General features: G+C 32.8%; 1 pseudogene; it reads right to left on the bottom strand.

Annotated features, from left to right (window-relative positions):
* LOC112913854 (large ribosomal subunit protein eL13 pseudogene) overlaps positions 1–25,328 on the bottom strand; it is a 53,921-nt pseudogene that overhangs the window by 12,033 nt on the left and 16,560 nt on the right.

Raw genomic sequence — 25,328 nt, 5'->3', positions numbered from 1 at the left:
TAGCATCTTGCTTGTGATTCTAGAGATTTTTATTATCATAAAACTCTGCTTGATTGTTTTCACAGTACTGTAAAAAAATTCCATGCAAATAACGGTAACCCAATGTTTTGGATTGATCTGTAATACTTATTTGGTCAATTAAAGGAATTTAGCAACCTTTGTTTATTTCATAGGCCATGGCAACAAGCTTTCCTCCATTTTGGTGCTCTTATTGATCAGAGCTGGCATAAAGGCTCCCAAATATACCATTTTTCCTCGAAAGTTGGGTGAGGCACACCAGCAGTGAGCCTTCCTGACATAGAGAAAATAAGGAATAGCCCTGACAACCATGGATTGAAAACCAAAAATGAGAAAACCCAATTCAAATGGCCAACCATGGATGCTTTCAGGAAAAGATCTTGATCAGAATGGGAACCTATGAAAAATGACATAAATAAAGCAATTTTAAAAACAGAACCGAATCAGCCATGTTGGAGGAACTACCAAACCTCCAGCATTCCAAGAAGTCAGCAAGACTAAGTAAATCCTGTTTGAAAAGACTGACAAAAGTTAACTCTACTTTGTTAGGCTAGTGATTTTTTTTTTTTTCTGACCAATCAGTGACATACCACTCTATTTCTGTGTGTCAGCACCAATAAACTCTTCTTAAGGGATGCCTGGGTGCTTCACTGGTTGAGCATCTGCCTTTTGCTCAGGTACTAGGATTGAGCTCTACGTTGGGCTCCCTGCAGGGAGCCTGCTTCTCCCTCTGCCTATCTCTTTGCCTCTCTCTGTGTGTCTCTCATGAATAAATAAATAAAAAATCCTTAAAAAAAAACTCTTCTTAAAAACAATTTACCTAATCTTCTTTTTTGCCCATAAAAACTTTGAGTACATCTTTTGAAGTCAAACCCAATTTGGGTTTCTACCTAAATCTGTGTACCTTAAATTACAATTAATTGATCCCTAATAAATGCTTTGCCTCTTAACAGGTTTCTTGTTTTCAGACTGACATCCCTATTGAACACCTTGTAAGCAAAGCACTTCAACTTACTCTAATTTTGAGGTCTAAAACAGGAGTAAATTTAAATAACATGTATTTTAAGCTATAATGAAATAAAATTTAATTAGCCTGCAACATAAGATTCTTCACCATCAGTTCCAAGTTTCTTTTTTCCAACTTTATTCCATAACTTTTTGCTAAGGATTACATATTCTGTAATATAAAGAACAAAAGTTCTTTTCCTAACACTTGAAACATGCTCAGATCTCAGGTTTCCATACATTTACTCAAATTGTCTGTTTTCCTAGGATTCCTTATTTTCCTGGGAAAATCTTACTCATATTTAATCTGATTTATCATCAGTTTGCCTTCAAGCAGAACTAATCATTCACTCATTCATTCATTCATTCTGATAAGACTTGAAAACGAGATTTATTTTCTAATTCATTTATTTAAATTACTTATCTGATGCCTTATATAAATACCCACAACAGTGTTGGTAATAGAATGGTTAAAAAATAGGCACAGACTCTGCCCAAAAGTTCTTTGAATTCATTTTACACACTTTGTGTACTGTGTTATGATATGTTGTGTTATCTGTGTCTCTCCCCGGAGGTGTTGAAGGAATCTGAAGGGTTAGGGGCTAGAATCTTTTGCTCATCTTTGCATCTCCAGCACTGAGCATGGTACCTGTCAAGTAATAGTTACCTAATACATTTTTAAAATTTTTAAATGAGTATTTAGTGGCTTTCCCAGTGACATATATCCCAAAAATAACAGCGTAAGGAGCAAAACTTAGATTTTTAAAGATCTGTACTATTTCCCTTGTACTTTATAGGCTCCAGAATAAATTCATTAGAGATAACAATCATTCCATTCATCTACTTTGATTTACAATATATTTTTTAAAGATTTTATTTATTTATTCATGAGATCAGAGAGAGAGGCAGAGACATAGGCAGAGGGAGAAGCAGTCTCCCTGAGGGCAGCCTGATGCAGAACTCCATCCCAGAACCCCAGGATCATGACCTGAGCTAACGGCAAACACTCAATCACTGAGTCATTCTGGTGTCCCTACAATATTTTTTTTAGTTCACTGGATGAAAATTATCAAGGACTTTCAAATAACTAATTTAGCACTTAGCGTAAAAATAGGCACATAACCAAACAGCTGCCACTCCCTTTCATTGCTAAGGGGCTTTCAAATTGGATATAAATTCTCTGGTGGTCTACTGCTTTCATTTGTCCCCTGGTCCCAGAGGGAGGTTAGACACTCCTCTCTTGAGAAAAAGAAAAGGAAATGTAATCCTAAAAATGGTTGCCTCCAGCATGTTGTGAGTAAGTATAGGGGATTATGAAATGGGAGAAAAAAATGTAGGAGGTGAGAGAATAAAAGTAAATCAGTACAAGGAAATCAAATAAGGGTAGGTATGCATTGTAAAAATCACTCATATTATGAGTACCTAGCATAGAACTGGATCTTGGATTTATACAAAATTTTGTGAAATTGATTTTCTTGGAAGGCTGACATTAGTGTTTTTCCCAAAGCTATTTCATATATTCTGTGATTTATTTTTTTTATATTTTTGGTGTCAAGTCTATGTTTAAATGTCCAAAGCTGGCACTTAACAGTTTTATGATCTCAGGCAATTTACTTAATGTCCCAATAAAATGTGAATAATGATGAATTACTTCATAAGGCTTTCGTTAAGAAAAATGGAATAACATATAAATTTCTAAGCAAAGTACTTAGAAGCATTTAATACTGGTTAATTTATTATTTCAAAAAATATTATCATAAATGTTCTTAATATTATTGCATTACTTTTATTATGACACATTTTTAAGAAAAATTTCTTGACTGTCCCACATAAGTAATATTGCTTTTAGTTTCATTTTTCTTACAATAGGTATATTCTCTATAGCATTTTTTACTATTTTGTTACCAAGTTACTCTGTTTAATTTTAATAGTAATCCCCTCCATCATATTCATTTTGCCATTAGACTGTCTTATATTTTTCTTAATGGTAGAACAGAATCTTATTAAATCTCAACCAAAAGACGTGACTATTAATATTATTAATCAATGTTTAGGCAGAACTTACTACATAACAACCCTCATTCAAAAATATTTTACATTTATTTTTCTCTCTCTTTTAACTTAAAACTGTTCTATCTTATTTCAACCTTTTTTTATTTGTGAAAACTTAGACATGTGGTGGTTTAAAAAATTTACCATTGCACCACCACTGTTTAATAATTAGGAGGGCTGGTTTCCTGAGCTCATGATTCTTTAAGAATTTTGCCGTACACCCTCCCACAATGTCTTTATGCTAGTATCTTAATTATAATAACCAAAGTTATTTTCAAATGTTCATGTCATAAGCAAAAGCAAAGGAACAATCAGAAAAATAAACTAAGAAACATTTCACTTATGTATGTGCTTTCCTAGTGTTTTTCAGAATTCATTCCCTCCAGTATTCTGCCCAAGAACTAACTGAACAAGAAGCAAGAGTTCAAAAACAGTATTTGTCAAGTTTGGTAGATGTTAATGACACAGTAAAGAAAAAGAAACAAAATTGAAAATTAAAGATTGGCATTAAAACACAGTAAAATAAAAGTACTCATGGGTTTAATTTTGTGTTATTTTTGTTGAGTAATATTTGGAATCAATGAAATAACCTTTAGAAATCCAGACTTAGATTCTAAACCTAAGTATATTGACAGATTCTCATCTGTAGCTTTTGTTTGGTTATTTAATCATTGTCAGAAAGTCCTCATGAGAGTGGACTGATTTCTTTCATTTCTATGTCTGGATTTTTGTAGAATTACTAACTGGGATATGATGAAATTATTAGAAAAATCAATCATCTTTTGAAATTTAAAGCAATTTCTATTTGAACTACTTCCTCAAATGTCCTTGAAACAACGTGTCACATAAAAAATTGCATTTAAATGACAGAAGAGCTTTCTACCTTATACTACACTCTTATTAACTTCTCTTTAACAGTAAATATGGAGAAATATTCAAAACTAAAAAGAGAAATGTAAATTAGAAAAAGAGGGAAGAAAAAACTTGTATCACTTAATATTGTTTATTTTTTCCTCAAAGTTTCTTAATGTTTTAAAAATTAGAATCCAGCTATTAAGGAAGTCCTTAGGTTTTCAGATTTTATATTCTGATATGCCTGAGTCAACTACAGGAATACTTGTATGTATGCCTATATGTACATATCTATCTGTACCATAGTTATTTAAAGAAAAGCAAAACTTTTGTCTTTTACCACATTAATCCACCTTAGATTTTAACATTACCTACTAAGTAGGCAAGATCTTAAAAACTGAGAAAAAAAATTGAAATTGGCAGCTTTTCAAGAAAAAAAACATTAAATTATTAGAAAAATAGGTTAATTTATTATTTTTCTTTTTCATGATTGTTTATATTTTATGATTGTTATGTTTTGAAATTTGGGTAGAAAATATATATATTATGGAAATGTTGAGAGAAATGTTTTTATATAAAATATATATAGAAGTATATAAATAGAGACAACACATACATAGAGATACTATCTATAGAGATCTGTCTGTATACCTCTGTCTCTATCATCTCTCTTCTATCGCTACCTCTATTGAGAAAATATTAACTAGATTATCCTCTAGTGCCTGGCATGCATCCTTAATGAATGAATATTTAGACACCTGCAGTTTAATACAGGTTTCTAGCTATACAAAAACAAGCAAAAACATCAGCAGTAAAGAAAAAACAAAAGAGAAGAAAAGGAACTTGTTCCCTGAAGGACATCAAAATATGAATTTTAATTAAAGTGGAAATTATAACTTAGGGAATATCATGACATGTTGCCTAATTTATATTTATATTTATATAATAAATAATTTACACTCTGCTTATTGTGAAAAATCAAAGAATGAATAATTTGAAATAATTTGATAAGAGCCTTAAAAGAAACCTTAGAAAAACAAGTTAGGACTGATTTCTGTGCCACAGACTTGTTTTTGCTTATAACTACTGTAACTATCAGACTTTGTTTTGAACAAAGAATTATGGAATATTGTCTTTAATGATAGATTTTTCTAGTGGATTTAAAGTTTATCATATCTTCCTATGTCAACTTATATTAAGGTCTTTGTTTCATTAGAATTAGCTGGGAAAATGAATAGAGTGACAATGGGCTAAACATCCTAAACTCACATCTCATTGCTGCCACTGCTGAGTGGAGTTGACTCATCTAAAGTGAGTGTCTATACTGGGACTTGTTCTATTTTATTTTAATCTCTTTCTTACCAAGTGGTTATATACATTTTATACCTAAATGCTGAAGGGCTTGCATACTTAGGGATAGCTATTTGTTTTAAATATACTGGTGGTTGAACAGCTAGAAGCCACAACAGCTGTCCTGCAGAATAAAACATCTCAAGGTAGAGAAACTGCTTATATGGCTACAGGGCTTTATATCACACAAAATATGCCTTTCTAGGAGTAGTTTCCAAAGCTAATGAAAAGCAGAATTAAAAAAAAAATCCATTCACAACAATCTTCTGTGTGACATTCAACTGTAAAAAACAAAACAAAAACAAAAACAAAAAAACGTATAAATGGAAAAGTAACTTTTGTGTCCTAGATAAGAATTAGTTCAATAGCTTACTAAGTTCAGTCTTATCTTGAGAATATGCATTATACTAACACAGGTACTGTTTGCTTCATAAATGTTTATGGTGTATCTTATTCATATATGATTTGGTATAAAGTTATTTAATATTAATGTTCTTTTTTAATTTTTCAAACAGTAAAAATTATTTTTTATTTAGAATTCCTGTAGAAGCCTGAGTCTTGAAAGCACTCTCCATAGTTTACACCTGGTAAAGATAACATAATCCTAAAATCTTTGCAAAGAGACCATAGCAGAAATGTTTTCAAATAAGAGAGACAAAGCTGTGCCATGGCCAAGCTTTTTCTGGGATCTATGACTAAATACTCCACAACAACATACTCAATGATGAGGCACCAGATATATAAAGAAATACTAATGACCCCTAAAGGAACACAAACAAAAATCAATCATCACACAACGAAGAAAAGAACTATCTCAGAGGCCATTGTTCTACGTATACTGGATGATTAACCAGTTATAGAGGTTAAATTTCTTATTAAAAAGGAATTTTTATTGTTGATATTTTCTAATAGGTAAACTTACATCTTTTCTCTTTTTCTCTTTTTTACTTTCCAAGAAGATCTCATCTATTCTCATGATTTCAATACCATCCCGTTTTGTTTTTTGTTTTTTTTTTAAGATTTTATTTATTTATTCCTGAGAGACACACAGAGAGAGAGAAGCAGAGACACAGGCAGAAGGAGAAGCAGGCTCCATGCAGGGAGCCTGATGTGAGACTCGATCCTGAGTCTCCAGGATCACACCCCGGGCTGACGGTGGCGCTAAACGGTTGGGTCACCGGGGCTGCCCAATACCATCAAGTTTTAATGATTGCTAAATTTTCACAGGCCACATATCATACCATAGAATGAATGTTATTGAAGAACATGGAGATCAAATGCCATTTTCGTCACATCTCGCAAGGGCACATACTATCAACCTATTTTATCAGACGTGACTTATCACTATTGATGGAGATTTTGAGCATTGAGGCTAGTCAATATTTATCAAGTTACTCACTGTAAAGTTACTTTTTATGACACACTTTGTATTTCTATAATAAGTATCTCTATCCATATTAAGTTCAACATGAGTTTATACTGATATCCAATTCTAATTTATCATTGTATATATCATTCTAGCTTCTTGCTCTTGCTTATTGTGAACTCTCGCTTTATCAGTGAGAAACATAAGTCTTTCCCATTTACACAATGATTCGATCCTTATACACACATTTAGTTTTCCTGTAAATATTTTTAACTCCATTTCTCTCCTCTTAGGTGAAATAGAGGGCTAAAGGTGTCTGGATTCAGGGAAAAGCCCTTTCCTAGGTGGGATAAGGCTTGCAAATTGTTTTTTTTTTTTTTTTTTTTTTTTTTTTTCTAGAGAGTGTGCCTTTTTTTTTTTTTAATGTAGAACATTCTGGGATTATTCACAATATTTACACACCCCAGTTCTACCAGGGCAATTAGGAAGTCTATCTTGTCTCTTCAGGGTTAAATGTTTGTGGGATTCCTGTAGGTTAAAACCATGAGATTGTGGTAGCCCCTGTAAGACTGGAGATTCTCCTTTTCAATGCAGTCCACATCAAGCCCTCCTTCACAAAACCCTTTACATTCAAATGATCATAAATGTTCCTACCAGTTTATGGTTCCAGCCGCTTCTGCTCCAGGTAAGCAGATTTCAGCTGTGACTCTTTGTCTCATTTAGATTTATTTTCTGGGTAGTCACTTACCCCGTGACTTCATTTCTTTGATAGGTCTGAGAAAATTTGTCATAGAATTTATTGTGAATTTGACTAATGTAAATTAGGTCAGAATTCCTACAATACAGAGTGTTTTGAAGGAGAGGATAAACATCAGTCATGCCTGGAGAAGTAATAAGACAAGATCATGACAGTCATCAGCTATTCCTTCTTATCCTCTTTTTAAATGTATTATTTTGCTTCCTTCATTATCTTTTTGCCACCTTAATGATGGAAACAGTAATGGAAAGATTTCTGGTTTTGAGGACAAAAGGTCCGTGTTTTGTTTTTTTGTTTTTTTTCCCCACTCTGTCTTAATTACCATGCAATCTGCTACACTATCAGTTATCTTGGGGAAAAATTATAGAAGCTAGTTTAACAAATTCGGTTAAACTATTGGGGCTAAAGGAAATTATTTATTATTATAAGTTAGGACTGTAGCATATACTTCCTAAAATAAGTAATTAAATTTATTTGTCACTGATATATTTTAAATAATTTTTATAAAAAAAGCTTATAGACTAAAATTAGATCTGAAATTAACATTATGATAACTAAATTTTAATTTCAAATAGCATCCTTATTGGATTTAAATATAATTGCAGAAGATATTAGCATTTTATTTAAAAATTGCTCTGAATTCTCCATTATTTTTATACTAATTACATATTTTTAAACAACAAATTGAGGCTTTTAAAATGGTGTAAACCATTTTATATAATTTCTATAATTTAGAAATAAACAGTAAGTTTCATCAATCCTTTTCAAAGTTTTATTTGGTTAGCTTTTGGAAATACTTCGGACATGTTTATCAATTTGCTTTTTAATTTTGTTGCTTCAAATCAATGTTAATCTATAATTACAAGCTATACAAAAGCAGTAAGATGTTGCAACTGATTGTGGAATAAATTGCAGCTGTTCAGCATCAACATTGTCCATTTGGTTTCAAATATTTTCCCAGTAACTAATATATTTTGTTATTTGTATCAACTTTAATAGTACCTCCTGTATAGGGAAGAATATCTAGCCTTTAAAGGTGTTATGTGTCTAGTAATCTTGTTTTCAGACTTCCTTGACTGAGTAAACATATCATTAATGAACAGAAGATAAAAAAAAATAGGCCATATTTTTAAATGAATATGCCAAGTGTTCCCTGCCACCAGGTGCTATTTGTGGTTGTCAGTGAGCCAGTCAGCAAATAAAGTGAATTATGCTATAGTAGTTGTGATCCAGCTTTTGTGATTCAATGTTTATCAGAATAGTTTTGAGGGCTGTTTAAAAAGGCCGATGAAGAGAATCAGCAAGGCTTGATCAAATTCCATTATAGCCCTAAAGGGCTTACTATAGGCTACTGTGACTCTGTGATCATGTTCAATAATTGTATTAAGCAACTGGTTCCCAGCACCAGGCTATGAATTATGTACACCCAGGGTAAAGATCATGTGTAGGGTGTCAAACTATCTTTCTTAATCATTATTAGGAGTTTAAATCTTTCTACTGTGTTTATAATGGAAAGTCTATAATTCTGAAGTAATAGCTTTAGTCAAAATTTCTTCCTATTTTCTTTTTCTTAATATTTTTACTTGGAAAAATAGAAAAATTGGCACTTAAAAAGTTACTGAATACAAAAATTTTGTAAGAAATAAGAGACAATCAATGCACTATTTTACTGGAAGTCAGTACAGTTATGGAAAAATAATCTGAGCTGCTATGACTTTCTCTGAACTATCTATTTAATAATCTAATATAAAAAAACTATAAGTGATAATATTTAATATCCTTCAAAATAACTTTTTTGTATGATTTTTTTGATTCAAGTATGTGAGGTGGAAATTCTAATTAAATAAGAGCTATTGCACACACATTTGTCTCTTCTTTTTCCTAAGATGCAATTAAATGACTTTATAGAAATGCACAGTATATAGATTTATAAGAGTGAAAATCATTAGGCAGGAAAAAAATTAGAAAAAATCTCAACAGATTGCAGGAATATTAAATGAAAATAGGGGAGTGGTAACTGATACAGTAAATTGGCAGGGCTGCACTTACAATACTTACAGTTCTTTTCAGAGAAGTCAGTGATCCTGCCCAAAGTAATCTTGGAAGGATTTATATTTGGAATTACTAGGAATATCAGAGGTTTGTCTTGAGGCTGAAAGCCAGGGAAGTTAATTGAAGTTACACAAAGTAGTTATACTATTAATTCCACTCCCCTTACTTCATAATGAGAATGCCAAAGATGTGTGAATCAGCACTCTTTCTTAAAGACATTGAATAAACCCACAGCAAAAACTTCTACTTTCTGTCTGGCCAAGTAGCCAACTCTGAGACTAGGCACAGAAAGTGAAAAATGGTATTAGATAGAGCCTGCCCATGCATATAGTGTTCCTCCAAATCTAGGCATCACTATTAAATATGAATGGACTGTTCTGGATCCAAGAAGTTAAAGAAAATGCACAAAATGAAAAAATGATTAAAAATGACTTAAGAAATAAAACTGTAACTGAAAAAAATAGAAACAATTCCAGAAGTATATAAGTTTTAGAGTTAATGCTACTCAAAGATTACACAAGGAGGCATTAAAATCATAAATGAGAAGGAGTGTTATAGAAAAGTAACAGTAAAAATGCAAGAAAAATTATTTAAATTAAGAGATAAACTTCCAGTTTCAGTTTTAATATGTAAAAAGCTTGGAATGATCCAAACACAATAATAAGAAAAAAGCTGAATGAACTAAAACTTAACAATTTTTATTAGACTATCTGAAGACTAAGTTCTTATTATTAAACCTCATGCAGAGGGCAGCCCTGGTGGCCCAGTGGTTTAGTGCTGCCTTCAGCCGGTGGTGTGATCCAGGAGACCTGGGATTGAGTCCCACGTCGGCTCCCTGCGTGGAACCTGCTTCACCCTTTGCCTGTGTCTCTGCCTCTCTCTCTCTCTCTCTCTCTCTCTCATGAATAGATAAATAAAATCTTAAAAAAAAAAACAACAACAAAACCTCATGCAGATATCTGAAGAGACAGATGAATTGAGAGACCAAAAGTGAGTTCTTTAAAAATTTTTAAACATTTTAACAAAATGGTAAAATGAGTGAAACTCTGTCCAGACTAACCAAGGCGGGAGAAAGAAAGGAGACAAGACACAGTTTATCAAAATCAGACATGAAATAGGGGACATCCTTACTAACCGATTACCAAGGATAGTATGGAAATTCTATTACCAAATGATCCAACAATCATATCTTACAACCCTTACACAGTTAAGCTTAAAATATTTATGTCTACACTAAAATTACAGGTGAATGTTTATTGCGACTTTATTCATAATTGTCAAAAACCAGAAACAATGGGTTGATAGAAGTCTTCACTAGGTCAATAGATAAACTGTGGCACATTCATACAATGGAATATTATTCTGCAATAAAAGGAAATGATCTACCAAGTCACAAAAATGACACCGAAGAACATTAAATATAAATGTATACTTGTAGGTGAAAAAAAAAAAACAATCTGACAAGGCTACATTTTATATGATTTAATTTATATGACATTCTAGAAAAGACAAAACTATACTAACAATAAAAAGAGCAATTGTTTGCCAGAGGTTAAGAACAGGTAAAACACAGGGGATATTTAGGTCAGTATATATTTTTATAATATTATAATCAAGGGGCAGCCGGGGTGGCTGAGCAGTTTAGTGCCATGGTCAGCCTGGGGCATAATCCTGGAGACCCGGGATCCAGTCCCACATTGGGCTCCCTGCGTGGAGCCTGCTTCTCCCTCTGCCTGTGTCTCTGCCTCTCTCTCTTGTGTCTCTCATGAATAAATAAATAAAATCTTAAAAAAATATATATTATAATCAAGAATACTTGACATAGCACATTTGTCAAGAACTATAGAACTGTATAACACAAAAAGAATACTTTAGTAAAAGCAAATTTTAAAAAATCAGGAGGCTATGGAAAAATGCAGACTAAGACAAGACGATTTGACTGTATCATAAATAAATGAAATAGCTTTACTGAAGATGGTGGGTGAAAGGTGCAGACTTACATGTTTTTGAAAATGAGGGCACCTGGTGGCTCAGTAGTTGACCATCGACCTTTGGCTCAGGGCATGATCCCAGGGCCCGGGGATGGAGTCCCACAACGGACTCCCTGGAGGAGAGCCTGCTTCTCCCTCTGCCTATGTCTCTGCCTCTCTCATAAATAAATAAATAAAATCTTAGAAGAAAAAATAAAAGAAAATGAATATAGTCTGTAAGACTGGAGGCAAAATTAACTTCTCATAAGGATTACAGTTAATAAAGCTGTTTTCCATAGAAGTATGGGTTAATATTCTTGATGCTACTATATATGTGTGATGGAATTGAACAATCAAGTAAAAAGGATGGATGATATTAAGAGGCAGTTTCTCATTGTTGGAGGAGAAATTTATAGGTAAACAAGGAGAGGATTATAGAATGATCAATTTGGTAATAGATCAGAGTTTTATACATTATTAGGAACTCATTTAACATAGAAAAATGGTTTTATCTAAAAGTGTCTATAGAATGTATATATACACATTTGTATACACAAACACACAGACTTTTTTTTTTTTTTTGCTTGTCATTTTATAGAATTTAAAAAAGAAACACCCAGGAGCAACAAGGATATCTACTACCACATCTTAGTTTATAATATTAATTCTCCAAAAAATGTAACCAGGGCTCCATGGAGACAAGGCTGATTCTAAGGATAGAGATAGGAAATACACATGATGGTTCTGCAGTACCTTTTTCCAGAAGGTAAGGAAGTGCTCTTAAAATAAATCATTGATAATTTATGTCAAAGTGAAACAGAAGCCAATGTAAAGGGTTATGAATTCCCAAAACTGAAACAATTTCAGCAACAAAATAAACGAATATTGGACTATAATCCAACATATAAAATCAATACCCATGAATCGTACTGATATAAAAAATAATTGAGTAAATTAATAGAGAGTAAAAAGAGACAATTATTCTATGCAGAAGAATATCACATAATTTACTTAGATTCATCCTAAGAGAAGGGAAGTATAACTCTTCACTCTTTAAATGTGGGCTGCATATTGTGGAAAGAATTAAGAATGTGTAAGTTTTGTAGTAGAGCAAACTGATAACACTACTTTGGCTGGGTGATCAATGTTAGCATCAACGGCCATAAATCATGGATAGTGCATATCCCTGAATCATCTGACAAAAGTCACACTTTACCTTTATGGACTGATAAAAAGGCAACTATAAATTATTGGGTTAGTATTTGTCAAAATTGTTAAGGTCATCAGAACCAAGACAAGTCTGAGAAGCCCTTCTAGCCAAGAGAATCATAATGATATGTAACACTGAAATATAAGGTAGTATTCTGGATGAGATTCTGTGGCAGAAAAAAAAAAGGGGGGGAGTGTTAGGTAAAAGCTAAAGAAATATAAATATACTATGGTCTTTAGTTAATTAAAAAATTATGATTCGGGATCCCTGGGTGGCGCAGCGGTTTGGCGCCTGCCTTTGGCCCAGGGCGCGATCCTGGAGATCTGGAATCGAATCCCACGTCAGGCTCCCGGTGCATGGAGCCTGCTTCTCCCTCTGCCTATGTCTCTGCCTCTCTCTGTCTCTCTCTCTGTGGTGACTATCATAAATAAAAAAAAATTTAAAAAAAATTATGATTCCAATAATATGGAATTCTGGAAAAGGCAAAATTATAGAGACATTGAAAAAATTATTGGTTCCCAGAAGCTCATGGGAGAGAGTAAAGATCATCTTGGTAAAGCACAGGGGGGTTTAGAATATAAAAACTATTCTGTTTGATAATGTGAAGTTGGATATATCACATTATGCATTTACCAAAACCCATAGAACTTTACAGTACAAGGATTGAAACTTAATCTGTGCAAATTGATAATTGTTTAGGAGGTTAAAGGATTCACAGTAAGGAACTACAGACTAAGACAAGAGAAATTAATTGTATTATAACTATGAAACAACCACAGTGTAGGAATGAGGGGGAAAAAGTGCTGACTTAAGTAACTATTGAATGTAGTCCATAAGAATAAAAGAAAACTAACTCCATATAAATAAGGTTCTTGTTACACAAATATAACCCCTGTTGATAGTATATTCCCTCAGTATGATGTTAGGAATTTGACCAAGTTGTTTCCTATGGGAGTAAAGACAATTCTGATAATGTGATATATTTTTTTTGTGATATATTTTTTTTTCAAAAAATATCCTGTCAGAATAGGAAAGACCACCAAAAATGTTTTTTTTAATGTATAAATGAGATATTCAGAGAGGAGATTAAATAGAATCATAAGTGATGCTCAATTAAAACTAGGGAAGGCAGAAAAATAGATTAAAAAGAAACAAAAGCCAAAAGCAATGAACAACAAAAACAACAGCAAAAATAGCAAGATGGCTATATACATATATATACATATATATATAGTTATATAACAATATAAAGGTATCAGAATGGCATATATGTGTATATATATAGATATATCTTATATATAAATATGTAATTATATATAAATAAAGATATAGAAGTATATAAAATATAGATACTATTTTATATGTATATATGCATGAAACTGTATTTCATAGTATTGATGCATAGTTTGAACAATAACATAAATGGATGGAAAGTGGTGGGAGCTAGGTTTCTCACTATTTGAGTATTTACAGATATACAGGGGGAAACTAGAATAATCTCTGTGGTAATGGATTTCAGTTTGAGACTCAGCCTAAACTCATGTTTAATGTAATGTAAATATGTTGCTTTTTCAGTTAGCTAAGAGTGCCTAAAAGCACTGGCACTCTAGTGACAAGGAGTATACCTAGTCCCGAGATCTTGATTTCTAATAGCATTTTCCAGAATAAGGACCTGAGGCATTTTGGAGAAATGGCTGATTCTAGGACTGTGACTGGGAATGTATAAAATAAGCCTGGACCATAATGTCAGAAAGAAGGAAAAGCCATAAAAGAGAAAGAAAGAAAGAAGAAAGAAAAAGAAGGAAAGAAAAGAAAGAAGAAAGAAAGAAAGAAAGAAAGAAAGAAAGAAAGAAAGAAAGAAAGAAAAAGAAAGAAAGAAAGAAAAGAAAAGAAAGAAACTGATGGAGGTATGTTAAAGAGGTGTAGGAAGCAGCTGAAAGAACCCCAGTGGCTAAAGCTGAAACTATTGATCAACAAAAGCAAAGTAGTCTTGGATTATAATTCAATGTATAAATTAAATATTTATAGTTCCATATGGATATAAACAAATAATTAAACAAATTAATAATGGAGGCATTCTATAATATACCTCTTCAATACTCCTTAAAACTGTCAAAAACAAGGAAAGTCTGAGAAAATGTCACAGACAAGAGAAGCCTAAGATGATATGATGACAATAACAGTGTGGTATTTTAGATGAGATACTGAATGAGGAAAAGACATTGTATAAAAACTAAGGAAAACTGAATAAACTCTATAATTCAGTTAATAATAATATGTTGATTTTATATGTTAATTCTAACAAAGGCATCATAAATTTCTCTAAACCTAAACTTTTCTGTAAATTGATAATTTAAAATATTAAGACTACTTTTAAAAAGGGAAGGAGAGAGACCTCCTTGGCAATAAAACTGAAGAATTTCATTGCGAGTAGAACTGCCCCACAAAATATGTTGAAGAAAGTTCTTGAAGTAGAAAAAGAATGATATAAATTAGAGACTTTTATACAAATAAGGAAAAGCATCAGTAAATGAATCTTTTAGTTTCCTTAAACTTAACAGCCCTAAAAATAACTTAATCAAAGAAGTAATTGTGATGATATATTGGATGTATATAGCAGAGCAAAATTTAAATGAATGACAATATTATAAGGGATGAGAGAGATGAACTGTGATTATTTTGTTAAAAGATACCTGTGTTATATGTAAAGAAGCATAATATTTTTTGAAGATGGGTATACATTTTTCAAAAAATAATATTTTTTATTGTATAAATGAGATATTCAGAGAGGAGATTAAATAGAATCATAAGTGATGCTCAATTAAAACTAAGGAAGGCAGAAAAATAGATTAAAAAGAAACAAAAGCCAAAAGCAATGAACAACAACAACAGCAAAAAAACAAGATGGCACATTTCAATTTAATTATATCAATATTCACTGCAAGTGACATACTAGATAAATGATTGATATTGTCAGATTGAATTAAAAAAAGAAAAACAATGGGAGGAATCCCTGGGTGGCTCAGCAGTTTAGCGCCTGCCTTCACCCCAGGGTGTGATCCTGGAGTCCTGGAATCGAGTCCCACATCAGGCTCCCTGCATGGAGCCTGCTTCTCCTTCTGCTTTTTGTCTCTGCCCCTCTCTCTCTCTCTCTTTCTCTCTCCCTCTCTCTTTCTGTCTTTCATGAATAAATAAATGAAATCTTTTAAATTTTTTTAAAAAATTAAAAAAATAAAAAGAAGATCTAATTATATGCTGTCTACAAGATAATAACTTTAAATGCAGACATAAGTTAAAAGTGAGATAAAAATGGAGAAAGATACATCATGCTAAAGGTAATCAAAGAAAGCAGAATTAATATTAACTTCAGGTAAGTCTGGCTTCAAAACGAGGAAGATAATAAGAAAAAGGGAAATATTTCATAGTAATAAAGAAGACAATTCCCCAAGAAGATATAACAATCCTAAATGTGTACACATGTAACAACAGAATGTCAAAATACATGATGCAAAAAACTGTTAGAACTTAAAACAGGCAGACAAATTTACAATTATTCTTGGAAACCTCAATGGCCCTTGCTTATCAACTAAAAAAAAAAGTTGAGTGTAGTTTAGATCATCCTTATCCTTACTGATTTTCTGCCTGTATTTAAAGATCTTTATTTATCTTTATTTATTCGTGAGAGACATAGAAAGAGGCAGAGACACAGACAGAGGGAGAAGCACACTTTCCTCCAGGAGCCCATTGCAGGACTCCATCCCACCACCCCAGGATCACAACCGAGCCAAAGGCAGACCCTCAACCACTGAATCACCCAGGCGATTCACCCTACACTCAGCTTTATGTGACTAACAGAATTGTTGCTATGAACCACTATGAAATTCTGGTGAAATCCATGGATACCTACTTAGGATAGTTTTAAAGGCATAAAACATATATCAAATTACTGTGAATATCAATTATATTGAAATGCAGTTGACAAATTATTAAAAATATATTTAATATATGCTTCTTTACTAAAACGAATAATATTTAGTAATTGATCTGACAATAACCAAAATTTTAAGGTAGCAATGAATGTAAAAGATATTTTGAGATACCTATAACAATTTTGATGGAGGTGACAAAGCCTCACATCTCAGGTACAGACAGTACTACTGTGTTTTCCCACCTTCAATCAAAATTGAATGTAATGCAAAATATTAATTATAGGTTAGTGAAAATAAGAAAAAAACTGTTTTAGCTATTTCTCATTTGAGTTCACAATTCCTCTAGAATCTGTTCATGAACTCCAGATTAGAAACTCCTGGTCTAAAATCTCTTGAATACGCCTAATATCATCAGACTAAAATTGGACTAAGTTAAATCCCAAAGTGATTTTGACAGGTCAAGATGTAAAATTTTCTGGACACCTGGGTAGCTCAGTTAGTTAAGCATCTGCCTTCAGCTCAGGTCATGATCTCAGGGTCCTGGGATGGAGTCATGCATGGGGGCTCTCTGCTCAGAGGGGAGCCTGCTCCTCCCTCTTTCTCTCTCTGTCCCTCTCTCCTCTTGTGCTTTCTCTCTCAAATAAATAAACAATATTTTAAAAATAAAATGTAAAATTTTCTCTTTCATTTTCTGGATTCTAGAAAGTGCCTATTTTGTTAGTTGGAGTCTCCAAGAGAGATTTCATGAGACAAAGTAATTTATAGGTTTAACTGGGTTGCGGAGTGGCTAATATCATAATGGCTTTTTAATAGTATTATTATTTTAAAATACTATATTAATCTAAAAAGAATATGTAGGAATAGGAAAAATAATTTTTCAATGATCTATAAAAATTATATGATAGTCTTACAGGCTTTATCAATATATTTAAAGATTTCCATTATTTTTCTGTTCTTCTTCCCTTTTGTAGGCTCTCAGAAATCTGAGTTTCAAAGTATATTAGCAAGCATATACAACATGAAATTATCTTATAAAATATCATTAAATCTTAGTATAATAAAAAGATATCCTGTAGTAGGAACCTAAAATTTGTGTGTGTGTATGTGTGTGTGTGTTAATCGCAACTAGTTTGTGGAAGAATAAGAATGCAACTTTGAGAAATATTCTTAAGGAAAAAAATAAAAATGAATCATTAGCCTCCCATGGATAAACAGCATTATACTAAAAATATTAAGTTTTGAGGGTTTCGAACCAAGAAAGAAAATATGTTTTTGTATAGTTTTTGTTAAAATATTTAATCATAAGAACAATTGGTTTCTTTAGATTTAGCTCCAGTGGATATACTATATGAGTGTATTATAGTCTGTGGCTTTTGAAATTTGAAAGATGAAAGGTGCTTACAAGCACAAAATGCTATTATATAATTATGTCACTTTTTGTTAAAACTAAATATAAAGGATGCCCCTGGCCTGTTATTTTCCAGTTGTTGAAGAAAACCAATTCCATTTTATGTAAATAGCATTTACTTTAATGAGAGTAAATTCAAAAGATATTTTTAAGTGGTAGTTGTTCAAATAAGTGAATGAAAGTTTAGTTGAGAAAAAAAGCAACATTTAAGCAATTATTAACCCTTTTCTAAGAAGCAATTGCATAGATGAAACCCATTATTTTAATTAATTTTATCACATTATGGAATAATTTATCATCCTGTTTATAATTGTAAGTTTACATGTTTACATAAATCAAATATATAATTTTGATTAACAATCTTGTGTATAAGACAATACCAAGTAGACTATTTTTAGACTAAGCAAACTATTTCTTCACTTTTAAAAAATATATATTATTTATTTTAGAGATAGCATAGTTGCAGGAGTTGAGGGGAAGGGCAAAGGGAGAGACTCTTCAAGCCAATTCCCACCCTCTCACCCACCCCCTCACCCTACTAACCTGCTGAGAGTGGAGCTTGAGATGGAGCTCAATCTCACACCTATGAGGTCATGGCCTGAGCAGAGGCCAAGAGTCCTAAATTCAACCATTGATATAAATATGGATATAGATATCAATATAGATATATTCATGGAAGCAAGCTGAACTATACCTTTAGAAATTTGAAAATAATTTATAGAACACTTTTACAAATTCAATATTTTACATTTTCCCTACTATTTTTAAAATAATTATGTAATTTAAAAATACAATGTATCAGTATCCTATACAATGCTATCATTTTCTGAGTGTGCCACAACTAAAAAAACACAGATTGGGAGGCAATACTCTTAGCAGCCACTCTCTGCCCTCTAGTTATTTGACTACCTGCCTTTAAGACAGCCCTAAGACCTGAGGCTGGTCCTGTAAGCCACCAACTCTGTTCTATTCAAAACTGTCTCTCATAACATCTCCCCCCATCAAAATAAGGAATTCTCTGAGATGAGCCTCTCCAGAGAATCTTTAAGTTAGTGTCTTGCAAACACCCAGAATTATTGGAAAAGAGGGACCAGGAACTAATCAATTTTTAAGGTAAGTTAAATATATAGTATGAATTAAAACTGCCCCTGCCTAATAAAGAAGGTAGCTGTGGAAGAACTGCCTGTACAGGTACATGAACAAAATATTTGGGATAGAAAATTTCCATATGGATGAAGAAAGATCAAGTTCTACTACTTGAGCTTGCCTACTACAGAGGAATTTAAAATGGTTTTGTGCCAGGGCTTATAATAAGCTACTGCTATAAAATGATGGTTTATATGTTATATATTGATATATAATAATTGTCTTGTTTCCATACATTGACATTTAATTTTCACAACAATCCTCTATTATACTTAGAGGTTCTTTGTTGCATGCTTGAAGAAATTAAAACTTTGAGGAGCTAATTAAGTCTTTATTGATGTCAGGTTTTTTTTTTTTTTTTTTTGGCAGACCCCACACCCCCTAATGAATTAACAAAGATTGTCACCAAGGACTTCCAAAAAGGTTTAGAAACTACTACTCAGTATTTCTACCACTAAAATTGTGGTCTGAACCACTATCTTCTATTGACTAGAGTTTAGACTATTTGAACATTTCCTAATTAGTTTCCTTGCCGATGGACCTTACCTTCTTTTCCTACCCTCACACAGTCTATCCTCTTTCTAGCAGTGCTACAGACCAAATGTCTGCGTTCCTCCAAAATTCATATGTTAGAACTTAATCCCCAATGTGATTATATTCAGAGGTGGGACCTTTGGGAAATAATTAGGTCTAGAGGAGGTCGTGAAGGTGTGACAGTCATGATAGGATTAATGTCCTTATGAAAATAGACCCGATATCTCCTTTCCTGTCATTCTCTCTCTCTCCCTCTCTCTCTCTCTCTCTATTTCTCTCCAGGATATACAGTGAGAAGAAGCCATTCATAAACCAAGAGGGCTCTCACCAAGAACCTGATTATGCTGGCACTCTCATCTTAGACTTCCAGCCTTCAGAACTGTGAAAATAAGAGTTTATTATTTAAGCCACTCTATGGTCATAGCAGCTGGAACTGACTAAGACATGTATCCAGAGTTTTAAAACCATGATAAGCACTTTGGCCCATGAAACAGATTATGAATGGTTTCTCTTCAATCTCATCTCCTACACCTGTCTTTTTGCTCTTCTCATGACTTCTCTTTATTCCTCTTTACTGTAATTCACTTTCCTCCTTCAAAGCATTTACACAGATTGTCACTTCTGCCTACAAGAGTCTTTTCCCAAATATTTGTAAGTCCTATTCACTTTTTGCCTGTCTCTACAAATATGTCTGAACAATCTATACTGCCTACCTTTTTCAATCTGTGTATTCTTCATCCTATTTTATTACCATTTAAAATGAACTGTTTTTGTTTTTATATCATATTATTCTTCCATCAAGTCAATGAGAGTAGGGACTTAATATTCTTAATTTGTGGCAGTGCTCTCAGCTCTTAGAATAGTGCATGATGTCTTGTTGAAGAAGACAATGCCAAGTAGAATACTTGTTTCTTGTTGAATACTTGTTGAATGAATGTGTAAACATTTACTTGGCTCAGCTAGTATGTGTCAGAACTTGAATTTGTTCCTAGGTTTCTCTAATTTCTAACCTACCTGATACTGAACTTATCTTTTCATCCTGTATTTCTAAATATTAAACAAAAATTTCTTTGGTACAACTAGCCTGCAAGGAAAGCAACAAAACAAAATAAAAACAAAACAAACTTGAGCAACCTCATCAGATTTTTAAAAAAATATTTTATTAATTATCAATGAGAGACACTGAGAGAGAGGCAGAGAGGCAGGCAGAGGGAGAAGCAGGCTCCCTGCAGGGAGTCTGATGCAGGACTTGATCCCAGGACCTTGGGATCACGACCTGAGCTGAAGGAAGATGCTAAACCACTGAGCTACCCAGGTGCCCCCAGATTTTATCATGATTTAAGTTGCTCCAGAATAGTTAATGGTTAAATTTAAGTATTCTCAATATGAATGAGATTTTGTGACTCAAAATATAAACAGAAGAAGTAATTGAAGGAACCAAAATAATACAAGTGGACTATACAGATCTAATAACAACCATTCTGGGCATCATTCTAACTACACCTATACAAATATGTATACTATATTTAATATTATCTATAATATCACCTATACAAATATGGAAATAGTAAGAATATAAAACAGTCGGTATGGGAAAAATAGAAATCTCACTCATAAAGTGACCACATTTCATTATTTTCTCTAATATTCATTGGATTGGCCTTTTATCTGTATTGTAATATCCCTAGGGAAAGCTACAATGCTTTACTAATTATCAAGCCATTATGGAATTATCCTACCCAAGTTTCTAATTACAAGGGGCAGGTGTCATAATCACTATTGTATTAATCTTCCTCCCTTTAGTTTTATTTTTCATCTACCCCTGTATCTGTTTTTTCTTTCATCTAAACATACAGTACATGACATAACTCAATGAGATATGCCTTTTATATTTATGACGAAGAGCAAACTTTTATCTGTTTTGTAGACCTGTGCTTTTAATATTATTGTATTTATAGTGTTTCATAGACCTATTTTTAAAATTTATTATAAATCATGATCTTTTGTGGTAAGCTAGCTTGTTTTTAGTTTTTATTTTGTTCTTTGCATGCCTTGCTCAACTTCTCTTTTTTCCCTTTGACTGCCTCATCACAAGGACATAGCTAGAATGCATGTACCAGTTCTTCAAGCCTGGGGCTTTCCATCATATTTTAATATATTCAACAGACTAAAGTATATTTTACACTATCTCCCTATATACAGACACACAAATTTGCGAAACTGATAAATATAAGTGAAACGATCTTTCATGAAAGTTAATAGGCTCTACTCATATGATTCTCTCTGTTTTTGTTTCTACCTCTTTCTGCAAATAAAGTAATGTTCAGAAACATATTCCCAAAAGCAAAAAGAGATTTCTTTGTCTCAAAGTCTCTTTTGTTCTTAAGAATCAATTCTTATCCTTTATTAAGTTGTAAATAAGAATTTGTGTTTAACTTCAATATGTAAAAATTTCACTTAACTATCTTTAAACTATATACTTAAAATTGCCTTTGCTTGATAATTTGTAGTAATTGTTTAACTTAATGGGACTGATTGGTTTTTAATTCTGTTAATGAAGATTTACTCCAAAGAGTCATTTAATAAAATCTTAGTTTAGTGAATTCTCAAATGTTATTGGAAAGCAAATTCTATGTAGACCTTTGGACATCCATATTTTCCCCATCCCTACTATAAATCGAGTGGGATGATGCTGAGGACTCAATTGTGAGATCTTCTATGCTATTTTAAAATTAAAATTTGGGGGGACCCCTGGGTGGCTCAGTGGTTGAGCATCTGCTTTGGCTCAGGGTGTGGTCTCGGAGTCCCGGGATTGAGGCCCACATCAGGTTCCCCTTGAGGAGCCTGCAACTCCCTCTGCCTATATCTCTGCCTCTGTGTGTCTCTCATGAATAAAAATAAATAAAAAATAAATAAATTAATTAATTAATTAAAATTTGAGTTAATTAATAATGAGTATTCATCCCCAAATTAATACATGACTTCAATATGCCTTTTGATGTATACTTTAGATTTATATTTTTAAGTTTTTTTAATTTAAATTCCAGTTAGCTAATATACAATGGAATAGTAGTTTCAGGTGTACAATATAGTAAATCAACACTTCCATACAACACCTAGTGCTCATTGCAACAAGTGCATTCCTTAATCACCATCACCTATTTCACCCAACCCTTCACCCACTTCCCCTCAGGTAACCATCAGTTTGTTCTCAGTTAAAAATCTGTTTTCTTGGTTGGCCTCTCTCTCTCTCTCTCTTTTTCCCCTTTGCTTGTTCATTTGGTTTCTTAAATTCCACATATGATTGAAATCTTACGGTATTTGTCTTTTACTGACTGACTTATTTTGCTTAGCATAATAACCTCTAGCTCCATCCATGCCATTGCAAAGGGTAAGATTTCATTCTTTTGTATGGCTGGGTAACATTTCATTTTATTTCATCTCATATATATATATATATATATATATATATATATATATATATATATATAATTTTTAAATCCATTCATCAATTAAAGGACACGGGATGTTCCCATAATTTGGCTGTTTTAGATATTGTTGCTATAAACATCTAGGTGCCTGTATCCCTTTGAATTAGTATTTTTGTATTCTTTGGGTAAATACCTAGTGGTGAATTATTGGATCATAGGGTAATTCTATTTTTAACTTTTTGAGGAAACTCCACACTGTTTTCCACAGTGGATGCACCAGTTTGTATTCCCACCAATAATGCAGGAGGGTTCCCTTTTCTCCACATCCTCACCAACACCTGTTGCTTCTTTTTTTTTTAATTTTTTTAAATTTTTTTTTTTTTTTGTATTTTAGCCACTCTGAGACTTCCACAGGAAGGAAATAATCAAGACTAAAGGGCAACCTATGGAATGAGAGAAGATATTTGCAAATGACATATCTGATAAAGTGTTAGTATCCAAGATACATAAAGAACTTATAAAACTCAGTACCCAAAAGATGAATAATCCAGTTTAAAAATGGGCAGAAGATATGGATAAACATTTTCCACAGAAGACATACAGAGGGCCACAGACACATGAAAACATGCTCAACATCACTTGTCATCAGGGAAATGTAAATCAAAACTACAATGAGAGATCGCCTCCTACCTGTCAGAATGACTTTAGATTTAGATGTTTATTAAACTTCTTCATGAAAGAGGAATGTATTTAAGAATACACTCACTGTTAGCTGAATTCGAAAGGTCAAGAGAGCAATTGTCAGATGGTAAATAATTTCAAACCAAGTATTCTTAAAATACTCGTATACATGTGTGTGATGAAAGTGAGTAAATAATTTTAAAAACTCTTCTGTCATTTCCTCTCTGAGTAGAGAAACTGGAAAAATGTTAGAAGATTGCCAACTTGCTGCAATAGAGAAAACAAATTATAGTCACGAGACTTGACTTTATGACATTAGTCTAGCTTACAATTTTTTTTTAATTCTGATGAAATTCAGTTTTTCATGCACTGACACTGATGGATGGTTGTTATTTTTAGACCCAGTGCTGTAACAACAAGTCACCAGTGTTAGAAGTGCCCTGGCTAACATGGTGGCGGTTACAGCTTTGATTGAGATTACTCCTGACATGGGTCAGGCAGAGCAGTAGATTGGGTCATGCTGTCCTGGCAGCTGGCTTCTTTCTTGCCCTTGCTCTTGTGCTCTAAAGAAATGTGAACCTAATTCAGACCATGCAACATTGTGGTGGTAATCATTTCTAATGGACTGTGGTTACAAGATGTTGCAGAAATATATATATCATTCCACCCTGGTAATATATCTTTTTTTCCATAGAGCAAACAGTGCCCTATTTAACAGGAATGGCTACATTCATCTTGATCTGCCTTGGGTGTTAAACTCTGCATGGTTGCTGAACTGATTTCCTAAACAAAAAGCAGTAGAATGCTAAAACATTTTGGAATACAAACAAACAAAAGATTTCTACTTATATGAATATTGAATGTCATAGCTCTTTCTTTAATTTCCAGATGAGTATCCAGCCATTCAAAGAATAAATGCTTTTGCTATGCTTTATTTTACCTGGTTTTTAAAGTCACTTAGATATTAGTGATGCATATGATTATGGGGTAAAAGTGTAATAAAGTTACTTAAATATTTCCTTCAAAATTTAACTTACAGGTATTGCAATTACTTCCTCCTATTCAGACTGAAAAGGAGGCAACAAGACAGATGGTAAATGCAGTCTTATCCTGTGGCAGAGAAGGATGGCTACCTACTTAAAACTCATTCTCTTCATCATCCTTGTATACAGCACCAATTTCACATCATTTAGCAATGTGCCAGCTAAAAAGAAAAAAATCCTATATTTTGTAGCTTTCATGGCCAGAAGGAATGAATGAAATATAAGTGGAAGGCATTGGTTAAAGCCCATGCGACCACCATTGAAAGATGCCCAGTTAGCTAGCAAGTCCCTTATTTCTCTTATCTTCCTCCTTACTCCTCCTGCTTTATTAACCCTAGAAATAATACATGGGTCTTCAGTAAGGACCTTGTAAAAGTGAAATGAACTCAAATAAGAAAGTCATGTACTAATAGATGAGCAGAAAGGCAGAAGGAACTGCGATAGGCCGACTTCCTCTTGATTCTTTTTATGAGAGAGAAAACTATAACTTGTGTAAGCCACTGTTATTAGCAGTTATATACTAG

The sequence above is a fragment of the Vulpes vulpes genome, chromosome 1, assembly GCF_048418805.1.
Source record: "Vulpes vulpes isolate BD-2025 chromosome 1, VulVul3, whole genome shotgun sequence".
Classification (NCBI taxonomy): domain Eukaryota; kingdom Metazoa; phylum Chordata; class Mammalia; order Carnivora; family Canidae; genus Vulpes; species Vulpes vulpes.
This window is presented reverse-complemented; position numbering and strand designations above follow the sequence as displayed.